Source organism: Stenella coeruleoalba (assembly GCF_951394435.1).
Source record: "Stenella coeruleoalba genome assembly, chromosome: 7".
In the NCBI taxonomy this organism is placed as follows: Eukaryota; Metazoa; Chordata; class Mammalia; order Artiodactyla; family Delphinidae; genus Stenella; species Stenella coeruleoalba.
In genome coordinates, this window is record NC_137153.1 from 14,481,399 (window position 1) to 14,506,431 (window position 25,033).

A 25,033-nucleotide genomic window follows, 5' to 3' on the forward strand; every position below is an offset into this window, starting at 1 on the left:
ATGTTCATTGCAGCTCTATTTACAATAGCCAGGACATGGAAGCAATCTAAGTGTCCATCATCGGATGAATGGATAAAGAAGATGTGGTACATATATACAATGGAACATTACTCAGCCATAAAAAGAAACAAAATTGAGCTATTTGTAATGAGGTGGATGGACCTAGAGTCTGTCCTACAGAGTGAAGTAAGTCAGAAAGAGAAAGACAAATACCATATGCTCACACATATATATGGAATCTAAGAAAAAAAAATGTCATGAAGAACCTAGGGGTAAGACAGGAATAAAGACACAGACCTACTAGAGAATGGACTTGAGGATATGGGGAGGGGGAAGGGTAAGCTGTGACAAAGTGAGAGAGAGGCATGGACATCTATACACTACCAAACGTAAGGTAGATAGCTAGTGGGAAGCAGCCGCATAGCACAGGGAGATCAGCTCGTTGCTTTGTGACCACCTAGAGGGGTGGGATAAGGAGGGTGGGAGGGAGGGAGACGCAAGAGGGAAGAGATATGGGAACATATGTATATGTATAACTGATTCACTTTGTTATAAAGCAGAAACTAACACCATTGTAAAGCAATTATACTCCAATAGAGATGTAAAAAAAAAAGAACCTCCTCATCATAAAACATATTATTTCTTAAAATTGATGTATTTTGTCAGTTTCTTAGTTTTGACGAATGTACCTTGCGAATGTAAGATGTCAACAATAGAAAGAATTGGGTGACAGGAATTCTCTGCATTATCCTTACAACTTTTCTGTGAATCCAAAATGATTCTACAGTAAATTGATGTGCTATTTTCGAAGCCATCATACTTGTCCTAATATATTTGTGAGGTCATACCGTAAAGAGTGGGAAGCTAATTTGAAGTGCAGTATTTCTGCTTCAGATTTAACAGAGTTTTCATAGTGCAGGGTTTTGCCCATTTCCGTGATTTTAAGAACTGAGGGCAGTTTGTTTCTTAGCATATGTCATATAAAAGGACTGTGTGGGGCTTCCCTGGTGGTGCAGTGGTTGAGAGTCCGCCTGCTGATGCAGGGGACATGGGTTCGTGCCCCGGTCCGGGAAGATCCCACGTGCCGCGGAGCGGCTGGGCCCGTGAGCCATGGCCGCTGAGCCTGCGCGTCCGGAGCCTGTGCTCCACAATGGGAGAGGCCACAACAGTGAGAGGCCCGCGTACCGCAAAAAAAAAAAAAAAAAGGACTGTGTGAACCTGTCTGAAAAATATTCACCAACCGTTTGTTTAGAATCAGGTCAAACAGACCCTTAACATCTTACATGAAGTCCCTTTACCTGTACAGCCTTTGTCAGAAAACTGTAAATAAACCTTGACTGACAGTGTCCCTTCATTGTGGCCTCAAAGACCACCCACTTCTGGGGGCGAGAGGCTAATTCTGACTCCCCATCAGGCCCATTGTAGACCTTAGGAAAACAAGCATTTCATTTCAATCTTCTCAAACTTGGACAGACCTCGTTAGGAGCTGTGGTTCTAGCATTTGGAACAGAGACAAGATCAAGCTTTAGTAACTATTTAAACAGAAGAAAGAAGATCTTATTGAGAAAACCTTCAGTGAGGGAAAAAAAATGTGTGTGAGCTTTAACTACAACGATTCTATGTGTAATGAGTTGCCATTGATCATCTGGAGAGAAAAGTAATATGCTTTGACATATAAATCTGTACACAGTGCTTCTGTAATCTAACTCTATTCCCTTGCTGCAGAGAAACATTGCTAATGAAAGCCAAAAAATACATTAACCTGCAAAAAGAAAAATTTATTGACGCAACTTTGCAAATCACAGTTAATTGAGTCACAAACAAAACATCAAATAAAGGAAATAATGTGGTAATTGGGGACCTTGTTCTGCATAATACACTTGTTGGCATACATTATGGGTTTGCTATCTTCTAAGAGTATTAAATCATTGTACAAAAACATTGCCAAGAAAACTCTTCATTTCCTTTTGGTGACTTCTTACTGCCCTCAGTGGAAGTTTAATAGAAAAGGAAGGACATGATGTAGTTTTAATGACAGGAAACCCACGGCCTTCCAAATGAATAAATTCCATCACTGGCTGACACAAAGTGTGCTAATTATTTCCTTTGATAAATTAAAAGCTTTAAAAGTCCAAAGTATATAAACATGTGGTTTACAGTTATAATCAACCTGTCTGCATTATTGAAAGTTCATATTATCCTTATTATCTAATAAGCATTACATTTATTTTTTTATTCCAGAAAAATTGTATTGAAAACATGTGTTAAACTTTTCCTGACTGGAGAGATAACTAAAGAAACTAACTCACCTTCATATTTATGACTTGCCAGATGCTAAAATCAAATATTGATCTATTCCTCTAATACCAAACTTTGAGAGTGAAGATGGTTTATGTTTATGAAAAGATGAAACAAACAAAATCAAGTAAGAACCAATCAGGTCCAAAACATGGAGAGGAATTAGACTATTATACTTGATTTTATCATTTTATTTTAAGTATCAGCTAAATTGTTTGGGAGTGAAATAGAGCAATTCTTTTATTGAGCAACATTCATTATGCACCTCTGTAGGCTCTGTGTAAATTAATTTATTCATTCCACAAGTATTTATTTAGCACATCCCATGTGTTCTGTGGATACCATAGTAGCCAATACAGGTTCTCATCCTCCACTACAGGGAGCTTGCAGTATAGTAGGGGAGCTAGTAATGCAGTGATTATACAGTTGTAAACCTGGAAATGTGATAAGGAGGTTTGTGGTTTCCTGAAAGCCTCCTGACCATGGGGAGAGCTGTCCTTGTCACAGAGGTTAGATGTTCCCAGCGAACGGGGGATCCCATTGAAATGTGAACAGTGAGCTGAAGGGGATAGGGAGAACTCCAGGCAGAGACATGTCATATGTGAAGATTTGTAGTAGGACCGAGAGAAGGCTCAGTGACATCAGGTCAGGACGTGACGCGTGTCAGAGTCCAGCTCACCTGCACCTCCCCAGTGCCCTTGTGCTCCCTTTCCTCAAGATGAGTGCAGACAGCACCAGGGCACGTGGATAGTTGGGTCGAGTGTGGGCTGTATCTCAGCCCCATCACCACGTTGTTGAATGCCCAATGCAGGCATGGCCTGCCCAACACGTATGGCAGCCCTGGGGAAGTGAAGTAAGATAATGCAATGGTGGAAAGACAGGTGGAGGTCAGGTGATGAAAGACGCTATACACTGAATCTGTGTCCCCCATCCCCAAATTCATAGGTTGAAACCTAATCCTCAATGTGATGGTGTCAGGAGGTGGGGCCTGTGGGAGGTGATTAGGTCCTGAGGGCAGTGCCCCCATAAATGGGATTAGTGCTCCTGTAAAAGAGGCCCCAGAGAGCTCTTTTGCCTTTTCCATCACATAAGGACACAGCAAGAGGAGACGCTATGAACCAGGAAGTAGATTCTCACCAGACACGTAATCAGCCAGCGCCTTGATCTTGGACTTTCCAACCTCCAGAATTGTGAGAAATAAATTTCTGTTGTTTATAACTGACCCAGTCTATGGTATTCTGTTATAGCAGCCCGAAAGGACTAGAGCATAAGACCTTGCCCTTTGTAGCAATAAAAAAGAATGGCTTCTCCTATGTTTATTCATACAAAATAAACCAATTTTACAACTTCAATTTTGCACAATTTCCAACATTTCTCAAGTTCTAACTCTAAGCAGCTCTTCAACTAAGGTGAACAAAATACCTTGTTATACTCATCCTGATTTTTGCTTCGTCTTGTCTTCACATTCAGGAATGATATCTGTTGTGTTCTCAACCATTTATTCTAGCCCTCTTTAGACTGGCTAAAATAAAAGACACTTCATGTAATCTAGCAGACATATGTGAGCTTCTATTAAGGCTTCATGATCCCTTACAGAAAGGTAGTGTGGTTCTGCTAGAATTTAAAGGATAGTATAATAATGCCTTACAAAAGAGCTATGAAGTAAAGAGATGATGTCATTCATTCATTCATTCATTCATCTTTTTTTTAATTCTTAAAAGTTCATCTTAGATTCACTTTTACCAGGAGCTGTGAGAGAGGCTAGGAGACCAAAAGAATGAGTCTTTGCAGCTGTTCTCAAGGTACTCACTCAGCCTGGGGAGATGGTCACCAAAAACAAGTAACTAAGAGATAACAGAATAGTAGATCAGTAGAACTCTGACAGTTCCTAACTCAGCTGGTGAGGGAAGGCATTCTGGGAAGAGGCTACAAGGAGCCAGCCTAGCAAAGAAAGGGGGAAGAGCCCTCCAGACTGAGAGGGCAACAGGAACAAAATCAGGGAATGAGCAAAGCATGTTTTAAGGAAGAGATGGGGTGGTAAGAAGCGCCAGATCAAGGGGAAGCTTGAGTGGTAAGGAGCTTGCACTCCTTTTTTAGAGTTGGGGAACAATTGAAGAATCTTGCTGCTTCTCGTGGATCCATCCAAGGAGTCCATATCTGAGTTAAAGGCTTCTAATCAGATACAATTCTTTACAACTGTGCCATGCATCCTGTAGGAGTTTCACAAGTGTTTTTCAGAATGACACAATCTGCAATAGAGTGGGAAGACTGTTTAGTATAAATCAGAGTAGTAGCTCAGATTGACATTTCAGATGTATCACTGGGATGTCTGGATGGAAGAAAAGTTGGAGAGGATCCCAACTCTACACACATACCAATGAGGAGACTGTTGCAACTGTTCAGGTGATAAAGAATGAGAACCTCAATTAAGACTCTTGGTGCTGAGAGAAGACAAAAACTTATGAGGCAACTCACACCAGTCAGAATGGCCATCATTAAGAAGTCTACAAATAATAAATGCTGGAGGGGGTGTGGAGAAAAAGGAACCCACTGTTGGTAGGAATGTAAATTGGTTCAGCCACTATGGAGAACAGTATGAAGGGTCCTTGAAAAACTAAAAAATAAGTTACCATATAATCCAGCAATCCCACTCCTGGGCATATATCTGGAGAAAACTCTAATTCAAAAAGATACATGCACCTCAAAGTTCATAACAGCACTATTTGCAATAGCCAAGACATGGAAGCAACCTAAATGTCCATCAAATAAATATATGCATTGGAATACTACTCAGCCGTAAAAAAGAATGAAATGTTGCCATTTGCAGCAACATGGATGGATCTAGAGATTATCATATTAAGTGAAGAAAATCAGACAAATACCATATGATATCATTTGTACGTGGAATCTAAAAAACTGATGCAAATGAATTTATTTACAAAAACAGAAACAGACTCACAGACATAGAAAACAAACTTATGGTTACCAAAGGGGATAGTGGGGGAGGGGAGAGATAAATTAGGAGTTTGGGATTAACAGATACACACTCCTATATATAAAATAGATAATCAACAAGGACCTACCGTCTAGCACAGGTATTTAATATCTTGTAATAACCTATAATGGAAAAGAATCTGAAAAAGATTCCTATATATGTATATGAATATATATATATTTGCTTTACACTTGAAACTAACACAACATGATAAATTAACTATACTTCAATAAAAAACTCAAAACAAATGTAAGAGGAATTTAGGAGATAAGAGAAACCAGGCTTCATGTTTTCTGCTTAATTGAGTGTTTGGAGTAAAAGGTGGGAGACAGATCAAGGAGGACTCTCAGGCCTCTAGCTTGGATAACAGAATAGAGTACGTGGAAAAACAGAAAAGATAAAGATATTGAAAGCACCAAAACATTCATAAATTGAATTGGGAAAAAATTAGGTGCCACAGGAAACTTTAACAAACGTAGACCTCATTACCAGCCACATGGAATAGCATTTACTGACACAATTGTCCACGACACTATTAACAAAAGGTCTGTCTTTGGCAAAATGATGCTGTTCCAATGATGCTCAGACAGGCAGCTTCCTGGTCTTGTCCAAGACAAGCCCTTCTTGTGGCAGATTCAGTGCATTTTCTCCTATTCTTAGCCGTACGTTCTTTCTTGTCATTTCGGATACTTATCAATCACACCTCACCCCCGCATCTCTGTTTTCCCTTCCCAGTTCTAAATAAACCTAATCCTTTTAACTTCCACTCAGAGACTTTATTTTGCGAACAATGAATCATTTTGCTCCTTCTCTTTGGGATCCCATCCAGGGAGTCCATTCCTCATTTTTAAGACCTCAAATCAGACACATTTTTCTACATTTCTATGCCTTGCCTCAAAGAGGTGTTTGATAAGTCTTTTCAAAATGATAAAGTCCTGAGGATGGTGGGAAGATGGTCTAGGAACTCCCACAAGCTAGAATCCTATTTATTCCAGTTTATTATCAACACATTTTTAAACACTAACATGGCATTGATGACTCATATACAATCCTCTATAATCCCATCTTCCGTTTATGTTGTCTTTGCCTGTAACCAGGTCTTTATCATCACTTCTGTGCAGTTTGTTTCCTCCCTTTTACTTGTCCTGATTAAATTTTTATTCTCATTATTTCTGCCTATTTTTCAAGGTCATTGAAAGTTGTAATTATCTACTCCAAGTGGCTAAGCTTCCCACTCAATTTGGTGCCACTGGTAATTTAATGAGCTCCTCCCAAATTCATCTGCCATTAAAGATGTTATTAAATAGTTCTGATCCAGGGTGATCTCTTTGAAAACAACATTCATGCCCTCCAGGCTGATATTGCATTGTCGATAACTGACTCTTCTTGAATATTTTTTCTAACATGTTTGTGCTCTTATCTAGTTGCAAAACAACTTAATAGTTAATAAAATAACATATGTCTGTGTAGTATTATACTTTATAGAATCCTCCCTACCCCCCGCCACCAGATTACTTAATTTGATGCTTAAATAACTCTACAAGATGGGAAGAAGAAGGGTTATCTTCTTAACCTATTCAAAGGCTTGAGAAACTTCTAAGGCACCTATTTCAAAGGCTTGGAAACTGAGGTTCAGGTTAGTGACACGTTCTCTCAACTAGCAATTAGTAAAACAAGCTCTTTAATGCATATTTTCTGACTTCAAAGCTGATGTCCTTCCTACCTACCATGATGAACCACTCTGGTTATATATTAATATGTGGCTTAATATGTGAAGAACCTTGATTACAAAGTTCTCATAATTCTATCCCAATGTTGATCGTCCCATTCTTTTAATACCTAAGGCATAATTGGTCTGTACAACACTACTCAATGCAATGTGTACTCATATGGGACCCAGAACCACAAAGGTTGTAAAAAAATTATAGGGTGCTATCTAGCACCTAGTTAGTGGTATTTTGAATTTTTCTGTTTATTGCTTTAAGAAACATGGCTCACTCCTTGAGGACAGATTCTATGTAGTGTGCATATGCATCCTCAGCCATATCTAGCAAGTTCTGGGCAAATAGTATGAATTTTTCAAATCCTTGTAGGCTTACTTTGCTGGCTGAACTCCATATTAACTGAATCCCTACTATGTGTCCAGTGTTGTACTAGGTATAATGCAGGATGCATGACTTTGTCTCTTGCAAAAGGGAACATTAATGAACAAGGCATATTGGGTGGATACTCAGGACACCCCTTGACTAGACTAGACTCTTGACCCTGGACTGAAGTCCAGGCTTTGAGCTGAGGAAGAGGAGGAGATAAGCCTGGAAAGGTTACGTTGTTCTATATTATAGAAAACCTTGAAATCAAGCAAAAGAGGCCAGACAATGGACTTAAAATGGCAGTTTTGTGGATTCAGAAATGCAACCCAACCTCACTACTCTAAGATCTCTGAAGAATTTTTGCTTCCATAGGGAAATAGTATTTTGCTTAAGTGTAAGAACAACAGAGCATATGCATCTCTTGGCTTTCCTATTGCTAGAGATAATGGTCAGAACAGCATTTTACTGTTCTGAAGCCAAAGACTAGTCAAAGACTCTGGAGGGTGAAACCTGAACATAATTTTATTGTAAAAATAATTTATAACTATATCGTGAATGTATCTCCAAATATTAACCTACAGCATGAGTGCAGGTTCCAACTGAGGAGAGTGCAAACCTCCAAGCTGATGAGCCATTAGGGTACTGGAGTCGGGGGCTGGGGGTAGAGTGTGAAACTGGTCGACTGGACCGGAAGATTTCCGGTTTCCTAAGCTGTAAGGAGCTCTTGGATTCTTTGGCGCCTCCTCCACCCTCCTAAGCCGCAAATACAACCACTTTTGATACTTACTAATGCTTTCTTTGAAGTGTCTCTTGATTCTGTCTCATTCTTCCTGTCCATGATGCCGTGAGGCATAGGCACAATTCCCTGTGCTGGATTACTGTTCTCTGCAACTCTGCCTTCTCCAGAAAGTCCTTCCCTGGACCCATGGCCCATCTTCTCAAGGGAATGCCTCAGTGGGATTTCTTGCTTTCCTCAAAACTCCCTTTTTTTTTTTTGGCTGCACCCTGCGGCATGCGCGATCTTAGTTCCCCGACCAGGGATCCACCCCGTGCCCCCTGCAATGGAAGCGCAGAGTCCTACCTATTGGACTGCCAGGGAAGTCCCCTCAAAACTCCTTGTTGGGACACTTAGGTACCCATCTAAGAAAAAACACAAAAAGGGAAGGGAGTAGAGTCCTTTCATACATAATTCCATATAGAATTAAAATCCACATGTGTGTGGCAAAAGAATAAATAGTTTAGAAGGTGATTCAGGAGAACATCTTCATTAAACGGAGGGTTACCAAGGGTTTTTTAGACAAACACAGGAAACACTGACAACAAAGAAAGAGATAGATAGCTCTGACTAATTTAACATTAGAAATTTATGTTAATTAAGATTAAAATTAAGTTTTATCCAAAGACACGAAATAGAAAATGAAAAGACAGCCTTCAGAATAGAAGAAAGCATTTGCAACACGTAATCAACAAAACTGTAGCGTCCAGGAATATTTAAAGAACTCCTACAATCCTACCAAACAATATGAAAAAACACACAACCCAAGAGAAAATGAACAGGCTAAAGAACAGAAACTTGGGGGACTTCCCTGGTGGCCCAATGCAGGGGATGCAGGTTCGATCCCTGGATTCCTGGCAGGGGAACTAAGATCCCACATGCCTGGGGGAAACTAAACCCAACTAGAGAGAAGCCACATGAAGATCCAGCACAGCCTGTATATATAAATGTATGTATATATATATATATACACATACATATATATATATAAATATATATAAATGAACAGGCACTTTACAAGAGAAGAAGAAGAAGAAAACCTCCTTGATGAATTTTGATTTTCTGCATCTCAAATCCCAAATTCATCCTTCAAGTTCCTTCCCAAGATTTCCCCTCTAAAGCCTTACTTACAACCACTTTCCTGAGACCTCCAGTATAGCCAAACTTATTGTCACTCAGGGAAACCTTGTCTTTTCCTCCCTTCACTCTTTTAAAAGCTGATACATAAGCTGCAGCTCCTGGAATACCTCTCTGGTTGCAACCACAGATACACGCTAAATCTCCCCTGGTCTGAGGGAGGACCTACATTCATTCATTTCTTGTAAAAATCCCTTGTGATCCTTGTATTCTTCCTTTACATCATTTTTTTTTCCTTTCTCTGTTCTTTTCCTTTCCCTCGACCAGACATCTAAGCTCTTTGAGGTCAGACAGCATGTCTTCCTTCCTTTAAAATCAGCACATTTTAGGATGTACTTTTGCATAGAGTGGTTACTTTTGATTGATGATAGTGAAAAAAGAATGTCTTTTCTGGATATTTTCTTGGTGTCAATGAGGTCAACATAATAGCATCTGTAATCACTCTGAAGTTTTGCCCGTCAGCTCATTTGGTTTGAGAAAATGTTTTCCTAAAATAAAAGTAATTTCTTTCTCATTTTTTCCATAGTGAATGTCAGCCCCATCCATCTCCACTTTCCCTTCTCACGTCAAAGGATCCACGAAATGCTGCAATCCCCTCTCCTTAGTATTTCCTGGGTCTATCTTAGATCTCAGATCCCACGTCCTGTGCATCCCATGGCCACTGCCTGGGTTTGGGTCCCCGTGATTCCACCTGGAACTTTTAGTACAGTCTTACTTGATGCTGAGCTGTCCTTCACACGGCTGTGGGAATGAGTTCTCACAAAGCCCACTTGGAAAGGCTTTGCTTCCAGGATCAAGCATAAACTTCTCCAGGGAGGCAGCAGCACAGTGTCCAGGTGCGTGCACAGCCCAGGGCTTGAATCCTGGCCATGACATTCACCCTTGAGTGGGAATAGGAAGAAAAGAAGACAAAGGATGAATGTGAAAAACCTCCAATGAAATAACCACTCAAGGACCGTGAGAGAGGAAGAATAATCAACAATGGCTTTGGGCTTTTGAGTTTGAAAATGGTATGAATGTTGAGACAACAACAGGAAATTTATAGTAATGAGTGGACAAATTTTTCTACTTGCTCAATGAATATTCATCTGGTACATTTGATCCTTAGAATATTCCTACTAAATCGATAGCATTTTATAGACTTTGTTAATGTTATTTTGGGCAAATTACCCAATCTGTGCCTCAGTTTCCTCATCGATAAAATGTGGATGATAGCACTTGTTCCATAGGGTTATGACAGGCATTAAGTAAGATGAGAAGTTATAATCTTAGAACGGCACCTGGCACAGAGTTTGGGCTCAGAAAATGTCAGCTATTATGATGACCATTGGTGGTGGCCTACAAAATATTTGACCATTCGGATCCCCTCTCCCATCACGCCCATTTAATCACACTCCTTACATTTACTCTCTCACCAGAGATGTTCTCATTGTTCCATTTCTGCAAATAAAAAGTAAGCACACTTCTCATTCTTCAGAACCGGTTCTCAATTCCCCCTCATATTTCCTTGTTACTCCAGGCAGTGTGAATGGTTCTCACTTCCAGGGTCCCCCAAGATTTTAATACCATTTCTGGAGCACCTGTAATATTGTAATAATATAATTAGGCTAGTATATGTTATGGTATTTAACACAAGGAATTTTTAAATTAATTTTTACTGGAGTATGTTTGCTTTACAATGTTGTTAGTTTCTGCTGCACAGCAAAGTGAATCAGTTTTACGTATATATATACCCCCTGTTTTTTGGATTTCCTTCCCATTTAGGTCACCACAGAGCATTGAGTAGAGTTCCTTGTGCTACACAGTAGGTTCTCATTATTTACCTATTTTATACATAGTAGTGTATATATGTCATTCCCAGTCTCCTAATTCATCCCACTCTCCCCTTCCCCCTTGGTATCCATACATTTGTTCTCTATGTCTGTGTTTCTATTTCTGCTTGGCAAATAAGATCATCTATACCATTTTTCTAGATTCCACATATATGCGTTAATACACATCATTTGTTTTTCTCTTTCTGACTTACTTCACTCTGTATGGCAGTCTCTAGGTCCATCCACATCTCTACAAATGACTCAGTTTCGTTCCTTTTTATGGCTGAGTAATATTCCGTTATATATATGTACCACATCTTCTTCATCAACACATGGAATTTCTGGATTGCAGGGAAAATGCCTGTTAGAAAATAGGGCTTATTGTTATTTTCTGACTATAAAAGCTATTCATTGTAAAAAATTGGGGCAAAAAGCTAAAAATTGAAAAAAGTATCAACTGTAATGTGATCACCTAAAGAAAACCCCAGTTTATAGTTGATGTGTTTGCCTAGGGTACCTTAAAGCATTTTGAAAGCTACACTGGGGTTGTCTCACATTAACTGTTTTGATTTCTGTGTTTTTCTTGCTTTAACTTTTTTGCCTTATCATTTAAGGGCCTATATCTTAATTATTTTGAGGTAGCCACACTACCAATCATAAAATCTCATGTGTTCTCCTTTTCTCATCCTTATCCCTTCTTTCCCTCATTTAAAGAGGGACTCAAAGAGGCTATATTAAATAAACGTGTGTTTCATGAATTACAGTTTATTTAATCTCTACAGCGTTAAATGTTATGCTTTCTTTTCTAGGAGATGAAACAGCTCCTTTTCTTCACCTCACTGATATTTCAAATTTTACCTTGTTAACATTCATGGGTTTTGTTTCAAAGGTTTGAAAATAGTTAGGTTGTGAAAAATTAAGTTGGGGTGGTGATGTCTCCATGTGCTTATTTCCTGTCATCCTTCTTTGTCGTTAAAAAATAGAGTATTATAGAGATGGGAGAGAAAGCAGTACATTTGTTCTTAGGCACAGGACAAATTGATGTCTGGAACTTGCCCTCATATAGCTGATTCACTTTGTTATACAGCAGAAACTAACATAACACCATAAAGAAATTACACTCCAATAAAGATGTAAAAAAAAAAAAAGTTTAAAAAAAGCAACCATAAAATGGCTGCATTTAATGTTAACTATGTCCCAGTAGAGTTGAATTCAAAGAGAATCTTACATTTAAAAATTTCCTTTAACTTTAGCTCTGCTTGGGAATTCAGCTATCTCTCCGAGTTGTGCTCTGGTAAACATTCCCCCATTCTTCCTTCCAGATGAAAAGAAATGAGCGCCAAGTTTTTGTTTATTTGTTTGTTTTTTTAATATTCATGAAAGTAAGGGTACAATTCTTGCTTCCTTCTAACAAGTTTGTTTCTAGGCTTCTGGTTAGTGAAAGGCAGATCTGGAGGACACGAGACAAATCATGGAGGCAGGTATCAGAAAGCACCCTTTAGAGAGAGAAAAAAACATTTTCCAGCTTTTCAAGGCCTTGAAAACACTAGATCTTGCATAATAACGTCAGAGAAATAATATTATTGTTAATAAATTATGGGGTATCTTTTTTTTTTTTTTTTTTGGTCTATATGTGTTTTAGCAACCCACAGGCATTGGTTGCATTATTTGGGAGTCTTTCGCTTTTGGCTAGTGGAATGGTAAAAAGATTTATTCAACATTTTCTAATTTCCAAGTGTCACAGCTGAGGTGAACTGTGAAAAACTGCAAATATAACAGCTTCTGAAGGAGTATCCTTTTGCGTAGGATCTGCTAAGTTAGAGAAGCCTCATGGGGCCAAGACAATTATCCACACTTATCTGAAGTTTGGCGCTGTCATGAATGGTAGGCACAGGGCCATTATGTGAAGATATGTTTCCCCCTCAATCAACGTGGGGACAACAGGGTGGAATAAAGTTGGAACAGGCTCCCTGTGGCTCTCTGAGTCACCTAAGCATAGTCCTTACATGATTATTTAATGCAGAGATGTTGTTCATGCTGCTTGGTGAAGGATTTCAACGTTTTTACCATCAAGTTGCTCTTCAAATATTTGTTAAGTTTTTTAGAAAAATAAGCTGTGTTCTGAAAATGGGCAAGTAGTACCTCAGTGTGAGAATAGCTCATTTCATGGGCAGAAGGAAAGAAGCAGACATGTGTGGGTCTATAAAAGAATGAATTCTATTTTAAGCATCTCTCCTTGTTCAAGGAGGATTTCTCCATTAAAACCAAACAGGGCGGGCTTCCCTAGTGGCGCAGTGGTTGAGAGTCCGCCTGCCGATGTGGGGGACACGTGTTCGTGCCCCAGTCTGGGAAGATCCCACATGCCGTGGAGCGGCTGGGCCCGTGAGCCATGGCCGCTGAGCCTGCGCGTCCGGAGCCTGTGCTCCGCAACGGGAGAGGCCACAACAGTGAGAGCCCCGCGAACCGCAAACAAACAAACAAAAAAACCAAACAGGGCAAGTGTTGGAACTTAAGACTTACATGCACTAATTACAAAAGGAGGTGAAACACAGTAAAATTTAACCAGTGTTTGTCTGTTACGGACCAAATTGAATTAGTTTATTTGAAGAAAATACTTTTATAGTGATTTTACTAAATGACTCCTAATTCTTTGCCAAAAGGATGCACCTAGAGAAATTTGAAAAAGACGAGAAGAAATATAAACAAATGATAAATTCAGCGCAAAACCTTTTCTCTAGACGCCTTGTTTTGCTGTGACTGTGTTTCATTTCTTTTTCCTGCACTTTTAAGAGAAGAGTGTTTGGCAGTGAGTTAGAGGGTTATACACCTCTTCAGGGAGAACCAGGCAAAGGAATTATGATGTGTGCCATATTGTAAAGGAAACATTTGCTTAGAAACTTGTAGCTGACGTTTTTATGCAAGATCTAGTGTTTTCAAGGCCTCGAAAAGCTGGAAAATGTTTTCAGAGTGTGAGGAGGAACTCACATTAAAGTGGACCGTACTTACCGGTCTCTGATGAAAAATGGCATGTCTTGGTTTTTCCTCCCACCAGGTGCTGGTTGACCATGAGCATCATATGATGAACATTGTTGCAGAGCTGGATTCTCCCTGAGCGTACTGTGGTGTTTGGACACATATGTCCAAGCCAAAAGGTTTTCTCCTTTTTCTAGAACTTCTATAAAAAGTTTCTGATAGTATTTTAATAAAATATGAAGAAATGGTTAAGTTCTTAGAGAGTTCTGTTTTAATTTCATTAGCGCATCAATTGAAATATTTAAAAATTTTGTGTTCTTTCTTGTTCATGAAAGCATTTTTCTTGGTAAAACTGTCTTCGTGTGTTCCACTACCAGCTTTTGCCCCTGCCTGCCAGCAAACGGTTCTCTGGGTAAATATGACTCTCTTTGCTTCTGCTCACCCCGGCTTTTCAGAGGTGTACAAGCAAAGGACGCAGAGCTGGGGGCCCTCAGCTGGGGCTCATTCCTGCTCGTTTGAAGGGTGTCTTTTGATGTCGGGATCCAGCATCTATGGAGTTGCAGACAAAGTGGAAAACCTCACATGCTCCACAAACTGTTTAAAATTTTTATGAATATATAAGATTTAAAAGAGTCAGTATAGCACAGATCCCGACATAATCAGTAATGGACATTAATGAAATGAACAAATAAATATTATAAAGTAAGTTTTCATTTCATTTAAGTTTTTTTTTAAGATCCCCCATTTTCTTGTCACCAGTCATCAAGTGCTCTAGGGGATAACAGATCCTTCATTGAATGTTAACTCAACAAAAGCAGGGATTATTTTCTATTATGCTGAAACAGAGATCCCTGGAAAATTATTTAGAAAACATATACCTAGGCTTTAACCCAAACTGTTGAGTAAGAATTTCCAGGGTTGGTTAAGTAGAATTCTGTGTTTTTTATAAACACTCTAGTTGCTTCTTCTTCTTTTTTTTTTTTTAACCTTTATTGGAGTATAATTGCTTTACAATGGTGTGTTCGTTTCTGCTTTATAACAAAGTGAATCAGTTATACATATACATATGTCCCCATATCTCTTCCCTCTTGCATCTCCCTCCCTCCCATCCTCCCTATCCCACCCCTCCAGGCAGTCACAAAGCAACGAGCTGATCTCCCTGTGCTATGCTGCTACTTCCCACTAGCTATCTACCTTACATTTGGTAGTGTATATATGTCCATGCCTCTCTCTCGCTTTGTCACAGCTTACCCTTCCCCGTCCCCATATCCTCAAGTCCATTATCTAGTAGGTCTGTGTCTTTATTCCTGTCTTACCCCTAAGTTATTCATGACATTTTTTCCCTTAAATTCCATATATATGTGTTAGCACATGGTATTTGTCTTTCTCTTTCTGACTTACTTCACTCTGTATGACACACTCTAGGTCTATCCACCTCATTACAAATAGCTCAATTTCGTTTTTTTTTTTTTATGCCTGAGTAATATTCCATTGTATATATGTGCCACATCTTCTTTATCCATTCATCCAATGATGGACACTTAGGTTGTTTCCATCTCAGGGCTATTGTAAATAGAGCTGCAGTGAACATTTTGGTACATGACTCTTTTTGAATTATGGTTTTCTCAGCGTATATGCCCAGTAGTGGGATTGCTGGCTCATATGGTATTTCTATTTGTAGTTTTTTAAGGAACCTCCATACTGTTCTCCACAGTGGCTGTATCAATTCACATTCCCACCAACAGTGCAGGAGGGTTCCCTTTTCTCCACACCCTCTCCAGCATTTATTGTTTCTAGATTTTTTGATGATGGCCATTCTGACTGGTGTGAGATGATATCTCATTGTAGTTTTGATTTGCATTTCTCTAATGATTAATGATGTTGAGCATTCTTTCACGTCTTTGTTGGCAGACTGTATATCTTCTTTGGAGAAATGTCTATTTAGGTCTTCTGCCCATTTTTAGATTGGGTTGTTTGTTTTTTTGTTATTGAGCTGCATGAGCTCCTTGTAAATTTTGGACATTAATCCTTTGTCAGTTACTTCATTTGCAAATATTTTCTCCCATTCTGAGGTTTGTCTTTTGGTCTTGTTTATGGTTTTCTTTGCTGTGCAAAAGCTTTGAAGTTTCATTAGGTCCCATTTGTTTATTTTTGTTTTCATTTCCTTTCCCTAGGAGGTGGGTCAAAAAGGATCTTGCTGTGATTTATGTCATAGAGTGTTCTGCCTATGTTTTCCTCTAAGAGTTTGATAGTTTCTGGCCTTACATTTAGGTCTTCAATCCATTTTGAGCTTATTTTTGTGTATGGTGTTAGGGAGTGATCTAATCTCATACTTTTACATGTACCTGTCCAGTTTTCCCAGCACCACTTATTAAAGAGGATGTCCTTTCTCCACTGTACATTCCTGCCTCCTTTATCAAAGATAAGGTGACCATATGTGTGTGGGTTTATCTCTGGGCTTTCTATCCTGTTCCATGGACCTATCTTTCTGTTTTTGTGCCAGTACCATACTGTCTTGATTACTGTAGCTTTGTAGTATAGTCTGAAGTCAGGGAGCCTGATTCCTCCAGCTCCATTTTTCGTTCTCAAGATTGCTTTGGCTATTCAGGGCCTTTTGTGTTTCCATACAAATTGTGAAAGTTTTTGTTCTAGTTCTGTAAAAAATGCCAGTCATAGTTTGAGAGGGATTGCATTGAATCTGTAGATTGCTTTGGGTAGTAGAGTCATTTTCACAATGTTGATTCTTCCAATCCAAGAACATGGTATATCTCTCCATCTGTTTGTATCATCTTTAATTTCTTTCATCAGTGTCTTATAACTTTCTGCATACAGGTTTTTTGTCTCCTTAGGTAGGTTTATTCCTAGATATTTTATTCTTTTTGTTGCAGTGGTAAATGGGAGTGTTTTCTTGATTTCACTTTCAGATTTTTCATCATTAGTGTATAGGAATGCCAGAGATTTCTGTGCATTAATTTTGTATCCTGCTACTTTACCAAATCCATTGATTATCTCTAGTAGTTTTCTGGTAGCATCTTTAGGATTCTCTATGTATAGTATCATGTCATCTGCAGAAAGTGACAGCTTTACTTCTTCTTTTCCGATTTGGATTCCTTTTATTTCCTTTTCTTCTCTGATTGCTGTGGCTAAAACTTCCAAAACTATGTTGAATAAGAGTGGTGAGAGTGGGCAACCTTGTCTTTTTTCTGATCTTAGTGGAAATGCTTTCAATTTTTCACCATTGAGGATGATGTTGGCTGTGGGTTTGTCATATATGGCCTTTATTATGCTGAGGAAAGTTCCCTCTATGCCTACTTTCTGCAGGGTTTTTATCATAAATGGGTGCTGAATTTTGTTGGAAGCTTTCTCTGCATCTATTGAGATGATCATATGGTTTTTCTCCTTCAAGTTGTTAATATGGTGTATCACATTGATTGATTTGCGTATATTGAAGTAACCTTGCATTCCTGGAATAAACCCCACTTGATCACGATGTATGATTCCTTTAGTGTGCTGTTGGATTCTGTTTGCTAGTATTTTGTTGAGGATTTTTGCATCTATGTTCATCAGTGATATTGGCCTATAGTTTTCTTTCTTTGTGACATCCTTGTCTGGTTTTGGTATCAGGGTGATGGTGGCCTCGTAGAATGAGTTTGGGAGTGTTCCTCCCTCTGCTATATTCTGGAAGAGTTTGAGAAGGCTAGGTGTTAGCTCTTCTCTAAATGTTTGATAGAATTCGCCTGTGAAGCCATCTGGGCCTGGGCTTTTGTTTGTTGGAAGAATTTTAATCACAGTTTCAATTTCAGTGCTTGTGATTGGTCTGTTTATATTTTCTATTTCTTCCTGATTCAGTCTTGGCAGGTTGTACATTTCTAAGAATTTGTCCATTTCTTCCAGGTTGTCCATTTTATTGGCATAGAATTGCTTGTAGTAATCTCTCATGATCTTGTGTATTTCTACAGTGTCAGTTGTTACTTCTCCTTTTTCATTTCTAATTCTATTGATATGAGTCTTCTCCCATTTTTTCTTGATGAGTCTGGCTAATGGTTTATCAATTTTGTTTATCTTCTCAAAGAACCAGCTTTTAGTTTTATTGATCTTTGCTATCATTTCCTTCATTTCTTTTTCATTAATTTGTGATCTGATTTTTATGAATTCTTTCCTTCTGCTAACTTTGGGTTTTTTTTATTCTTCTTTCTCTAATTGCTTTAGGTGTAAGGTTATGTTGTTTATTCGAGATGTTTACTGTTTCTTAAGGTAGGATTGTATTGCTATAAACTTCCCTCTTAGAACTGCTTTTGCTGCATCCATAGATTTTGGGTGGTCGTGTCTCCATTGTCATTGGTTTCTAGGTACTTTTTTTATTTCCTCTTTGATTTCTTCAGTGATCACTTCATCATTAAGTAGTGTATAGTTAGCCTCCATGTGTTTGTATTTTTTACAGATTTTTTCCTATAATTGACATCTAGTCTCATAGCGTTGTGGTCAGAAAAGATACTTGATACAATTTCAATTTTCTTAAATTTACCAAGGCTTGATTTGTGACTCAAGATATGATCTGTCCTGGAGAATGTTCCATGAGCACTTGAGAAGAATGTGTATTCTGTTGTTTTTCGATGGAATGTCCTATAAATATCAATTAAGTCCATCTTGTTTAATGTATCATTTAGAGCTTGTGTTTCCTTATTTATTTTCATTTTGTATGATCTGTCCATTGGTGAAAGTGGGGTGTTAAAGTCCCCTACTATGAATGTGTTACTGTAGATTTCCCCTTTTATGGCTGTTAGCATTTGCCTTATGTATTGAGGTGCTCCTATGTTGCGTGCATAAATATTTACAATTGTTATATCTTCTTCTTGGATCGATCCCTTGATCATTATGTAGTGTCCTTCTTTGTCTCTTCTAATAGTCTTTATTTTAAAGTCTATTTTGTCTGATATGAGTACTGCTACTCCAGCTTTCTTTTGGTTTTCATTTGCATGAAATATCTTTTTCCATCCCCTCACTTTCAGTCTCTATGTGTCTCTAGGTCTGAAGTGGGTCTCTTGTAGATAGCAAATATATGGGTCTTGTTTTTGTATCCATTCAGCCAATCTGTGTCTTTTGGTGGGAGCATTTAGTCCATTTACATTTAAGGTAATTATCGATATGTATGTTCCCATTCCCATTTTCTTAATTGTTTTGGGTTCGTTATTGTAGGTCTTTTCCTTCTCTTGTGTTTCTTGCCTAGAGAAGTTCCTTTAGCAGTTGTTGTAGAGCTGGTTTGGTGGAGCTGAACTCTCCCAGCTTTTGCTTGTCTGTAAAGGTTTTAATTTCTCCATCAAATCTGAATGAGATCCTTGCTGGGTAGAGTAATCTTGGTTGCAGGTTTTTCTCCTTCATCACTTTAAATATGTCCTGCCAGTCCCTTCTGGCTTGCAGAGTTTCTACTGAAAGATCAGCTGTTAACCTTATGGGGAGTCCCTTGTGTGTTATTTGTTGTTTTTCCCTTGCTGCTTTTAATATGTTTTCTTTGTATTTAATTTTTGACAGTTTGATTAATATGTGTCTTGGCGTATTTCTCCTTGGATTTACCCTGTATGGGACTCTCTGTGCTTCCTGGACTTGATTAACTATTTCCTTTCCCATATTAGGGAAGTTTTCAACTATAATCTCTTCAAATATTTTCTCAGTCCCTTTCTTTTTCTCTTCTTCTTCTGGAACCCCTATAATTCGAATGTTGGTGCATTTAATCTTGTCCCAGAGGTCTCTGAGACTGTCCTCAGTTCTTTTCATTCTTTTTTCTTTATTCTGCTCTGCAGTAGTTATTTCCACTATTTTATCTTCCAGGTCACTTATCCGTTCTTCTGCCTCAGTTATTCTGCTATTGATCCCATCTAGAGTATTTTTCATTTCATTTATTGTGTTGTTCATCATTGTTTGTTTCATCTTTAGTTCTTCTATGTCCTTGTTAAACGTTTCTTGCATTTTGTCTATTCTATTTCCAAGATTCTGGATCATCTTTACTATCATTATTCTGAATTCTTTTTCAGGTAGACTGCCTATTTCCTCTTCACTTGTTAGGTTTGGTGGGTTTTTATCTTGCTCCTTCATCTGCTGTGTGTTTTTCTGTCTTCTCATTTTGCTTATCTTACTGTGTTTGGGGTCTCCTTTATGCAGGCTGCAGGTTTGTAGTTCCCATTATTTTTGCTGTCTGTCCCCAGTGGCTAAGGTTGGTTCAGTGGGTTGTGTAGGCTTCCTGGTGGAGGGGACTAGTGCCTGTGTTCTGGTGGATGAGGCTGGATCTTGTCTTTCTGGTGGGCAGGTCCACGTCTGGTGGTGTGTTTTGGGGTGTCTGTGGACTTTTTATGATTTTAGGCAGCCTTTCTGCTAATGGGTGGGGTTGTGTTCCTGTCTTGCTAGTTGTTTGGCATAGGATGTCCAGCACTGTAGCTTGCTGGTCGTTGAGTGAAGCTGGGTGCTGGTGTTGAGATGGAGATCTCTGGGAGATTTTCGCCATTTGATATTATGTGGAGCTGGGAGGTCTCTTGTGGACCAGTGTCCTGAAGTTGGCTCTCCCACCTCAGAGGCACAGCACTGACTCCTGGCTGCTGCACCAAGAGCCTCTCATCCACTCGGCTCAGAATTAGGGAGATAAAGTAGAAAGAAAGAATTAGTAGAAGTATAAAGAAAGAAGGAAAGAAAGATAGAAAGAAAGAAAGGAGGGAGGGCGGGAGGGAGGAAGGAAGGAAGGAGGGAAGGAAAAAAGAAAGAAAGAAGATAAAGTGAAATAAAATAAAGTAAGATAAAATATAATAAAGTTATTAAAATAGAAAAGTAATTTTTAAGAGAAAAAAAGAAAAAAATTAAAAAAAACCACAAAATGGACGGATAGAACCCTAGGACAAATGGTGGAAGCAAAGCTATACAGACAAAATCTCACACAGAAGCATACACATACACACTCACAAAAAGAGGAAATGGGGAAAAAATCTTAAATCTTGCTCTCCAAGTCCACCTCCTCAATTTGGGATGATTGTCTCTTCATGTATTCCACAGATGCAGGGTACATCAACTTGATTGTGGAGCTTTAATTCGCTGCTCCTGAGGCTGCTGGGAGAGATTTCCCTTTCTCTTCTTTGTTCTCACAGCTCCCAGGGGCTCAGCTTTGGATTTGGCCCCGCCTCTGCGTGTAGGTCGCTGGAGGGCGTCTGTTCTTCGCTCAGACAGGACGGGGTTAAAGGAGCCGCTGATTCCGGAGCCGCTGATTCCGGGGCTCTGGCGCACTCAGGCCGGGGCGGGGGAGGGCGGGGCACGGAGTGCGGGGCGGGCCTTCCGCGGCAGAGGCCAGCATGACGTTGCACCAGCCTGAGGCGCGCCGTGAGTTCTTCCGGGGGAGTTGTCTGGCAGTGGCGGGCTGCACAGGTTTCGTGGAAGAGGGGTGTGGATAGTGACGTGTGCTCGCACACAGGCTTCTTGGTGGCGGCAGCAGCAGCCTTAGCGTCTCATGCCCGTCTCTGGGGTCCGCGCTGTTAGCCGCGGCTCGCGCCCGCCTCTGGAGCTCCTTTAAGCGGCGCTGTTAATCCCCTCTCCTCGCGCACCAGGAAACAAAGAGGGAAGAAAAAGTCTCTTGCCTCTTCGGCAGCTCCAGACTTTTACCCGGACTCCCTCCCGGCCAGCCGTGGTGCACTAACCCCTTCAGGCTGTGTTCACGCCGCCAACCCCAGTCGTCTCCCGGAGCTCCGACTGAAGCCCGAGCCTCAGCTCGCAGCCCCGCCCGCCCCGGTGAGTGAGGAGACAAGCCTCTCGGCCTGGTGAGTGCCGGTCGGCCCTGATCCTCTGTGCGGGAATCTCTCCGCTTTGCCCTCCGCACCCCTGTTGCTGTGCTCTCCTCCGCGGCGCCGAAGCTTTCCCCCTCTGCCACCCACAGTCTCCGCCAGCGAAGGGGCTTCCTAGTGTGTGGAAACGTCTCCTCCCTCACAGCTCCCTCCCCCTGGTGCAGGTCCCGTCCCTATCCTTTTGTCTCAGTTTATTCTTTTTTCTTTTGCCCTACCCAGGTACGTGGGGGGTTTCTTGCCTTTTGGGAGGTCTGAGGTCTTCTGCCAGCGTTCAGTAGGTGTTCTGTAGGAGATGTTCCACGTGTAGATGTATTTCTGGTGTATCTGTGAGGAGGAAGGTGATCTCCGCGTCTTACTCTTCCGCCATCTTCCCCAGCAATTCCCTAGTTGCTTCTTATGATCAGGTATATTTGGGAAACCCCGAACAATACAAAGCATAACAGACCCAGCTCGGAAGAATTCCAGTGTTTCAAGGGGTGAGGAGGAGAGAGGGACAGGGATGTGGATACCAGAAGGAAGATGGGAGAACACAGGGAACATCAAAAACATGCTCTCAATCCCTCTGCTCCATACCTATGAAACAGTCCCACTAAACCACTGCGCCACCAGGGAAGCCCTATATTTTCTCATTTTATATTACTTCTGAAGACATCAGTATCTTTATTCAATATGGATTTGCACACACAAGACTTTCCCATACATTTCACCAAATCATAAGGCAGTCGGCAGTCAGAATTACTTTTGCTCTTTCTGTGTTTAAAATATTGTTTTTCTAGACTAAAACAGTGCCTTCTGAGCTAAATAAGTATATTTTGACCAATTATAGAAGCAGGAGATAAAAACCCTGACCTCATACATGGAAGCAGCCCTAGAACTCTTTCTGCTGCTATGGCTTCTGACCATTAGAATGTGAGCCTTTACAGCCATAAACAGCAAGTACAATGAGGTTGTGAAGATCGCATATGAGGTGTGACATTCTTTTCTGTGAATTTCATAACTACCATTTTGATTTTTATTGTGGTTTACTTCATTTGCTACAGTGCTATTGGGAGAACCAAAAGGGTCTGATTTAAAGCTCTTGCTTCTAGCTAAGCCCAGGCTACTGAGAGGGAGAAGGGGCTGCAACTCTGCATTTTAATGTCACAGCCTGCAGCCTAAATTCCAATCAGATTATATTCATCAAGATCAAAAGGAATATGTGTAGTTATTTGTTTGCAGATTTAAAGTTCAAGGAAAGAATTAACTAATATGAACGTATACACTGAACTGGCCGTCTCTCCATGAGTGTTTGAAATTGGTTGAGTTTATTCTATAAGGTTTGAGAGTTCTATTTTCTGCCTTTGTATCTAATGTTTAAGTGAAGGTAGGTTTAGCCGATCTGTTTTATGTCTACATGACATGCATCTTCCTTCTTTTTTGGCTTAATTCTCCCTTTTGGCTCTTGACTTCTATCACTGTTCTGTAAAGTCAGGAAGTCAGCCAGCATCAAATGAAGCCTAGCAGATTCCATAATAGCATTTATTTAGGACAGTAATTCCAGTGGCAGCGAGTCCACCATTAGCAAGGATATATTGGTTACTTTTATTACGTCGGTCTGAATTCCTTGTCTGTCGTGCTACACATAAACCCAGAAGAAAACAGTTAGCAGATTTATGGTTTGCACTGTCTCTGAGATGTTACTTTAAATACCTGATTCACAGTTCCCTGGAGGGAAACCTCACCCTCTGGAAGCGTGAGAGGCCGAGGTGCTGGGGTGACCTTAGAAACAGAGCTGGGCTTCTGTGCGTTGCAGAGTTCAGTTTATTTCTGCAACTAGGGCGAGAGCTGTGAATCTCAAAGATACAGTCAAGAACCTTGTCTTCTTGTTCTTGCCTACTTCTGATTGCCAATCAAGGCAGTGACTTCAAAAAAATTGAAATCTGGACTCAGTGTATTGCAGGTATACTTCTGAGCCATTCATGGTGTGGGTATTGTTGCTGAAATCTTGGCTTCTGTACACCAGTGCCAAATATAAATGAGGAAAGAGAAAAAGTGGCTTTATTTCTTTGCCAGGCAAAGAGGGAACACAGTGAGCTAGTGCCTCTAAAGACTGTGCCCCCCCTTTGGGAGGCTAGTGAGAAGTTTTATAGTAATGGTTCAAAGAGGGCATGATCAGCTCATGGACATTTTTCTGATTGGTTGGTGGTGAGGTAAGTGGGAGTTGGCATCATCAACCTTCTGCTTCCAACTGGTCTGGGGTCTACATGCTTGTGGGAAGCATACCATTGTTAACTGTTAACTTCTGTCACCTGGAGGGGGTTTTAGCATCTGCAAGACAGCTCAAAGATATTGTTGTGTGTGTCCATTGATGGGGAACCAGGACGTTGCCTCAAGGCTGAACTATTGTTTCTCTTGACTTTGTTTCTCCCTTGTCTCCTGTTCCCTCCCTTCCCTAATTAACAACTGGTTTGAGCCTATCCATTGGAACTCATGGAAGGTCATTGAGGTTGAATGGAGGCTATTTCCTGTAATCAAAGAAATGGGGGACACAGAAAGTCTTTGTGCCCCAGAGCCCCACAGGGCCCTGCTAGGTATCAGTACAGGCTACCTGATTCAAAAACACGTTGATGACGTTTACCCTAAAAAAATCTGAATATAATGGAACATGGGGACATATCATCATCAGCTTTGGGGAAGAGCTAGTTGACAAAAGGCATCTGGATTTCATGGTAACATCTGTCCCAGTTTAACCTCCAAGAATAAAGGGGGATGCTTCTCATAATGGGTTTTGTATCTCCATGCATTTCATTTAAATTGTTCACCTTGAGAACAATTGTTGTTCCTAGAACTCCAATGTTGTTCCTAGAACTCCAATGGCATTTACTTGATGGGTAGGAAAGCAAAAGAGGTAAGATGGAAAACTCAGAGAACAGTAAGAGAGGGGTTGCCTTCTAACATTGGCTTTGCCTGGCTTCCTTGGTGATTCGTGTCCTCAGGAAGTGATGGAATGGATGGGTGGAAGTGATGATGCAAATAGTGCTCAGTTAAATTACAGAAATACAGGTTCTGATCATGCTACTTATCACCTCTGGAAGTTAGTTTCTGCATCTATAAAACGGAGATAATCACGCCTCTCTTGTTCCACAGGGTTTTTTGTA

General features: G+C 40.2%; 1 long non-coding RNA gene across 1 annotated transcript in view; it reads left to right on the forward strand.

The window, feature by feature from the left end:
• The first annotated feature begins 21,243 nt into the window (after positions 1–21,243).
• The window catches only part of LOC307188828, a 169,347-nt gene continuing 165,557 nt past the window's right edge, over positions 21,244–25,033 (forward strand). Inside the window, exon 1 of the long non-coding RNA XR_013829073.1 lies at positions 21,244–21,872. This is a non-coding gene — a long non-coding RNA (uncharacterized lncRNA). The remainder of the gene's footprint in view (positions 21,873–25,033) is intronic.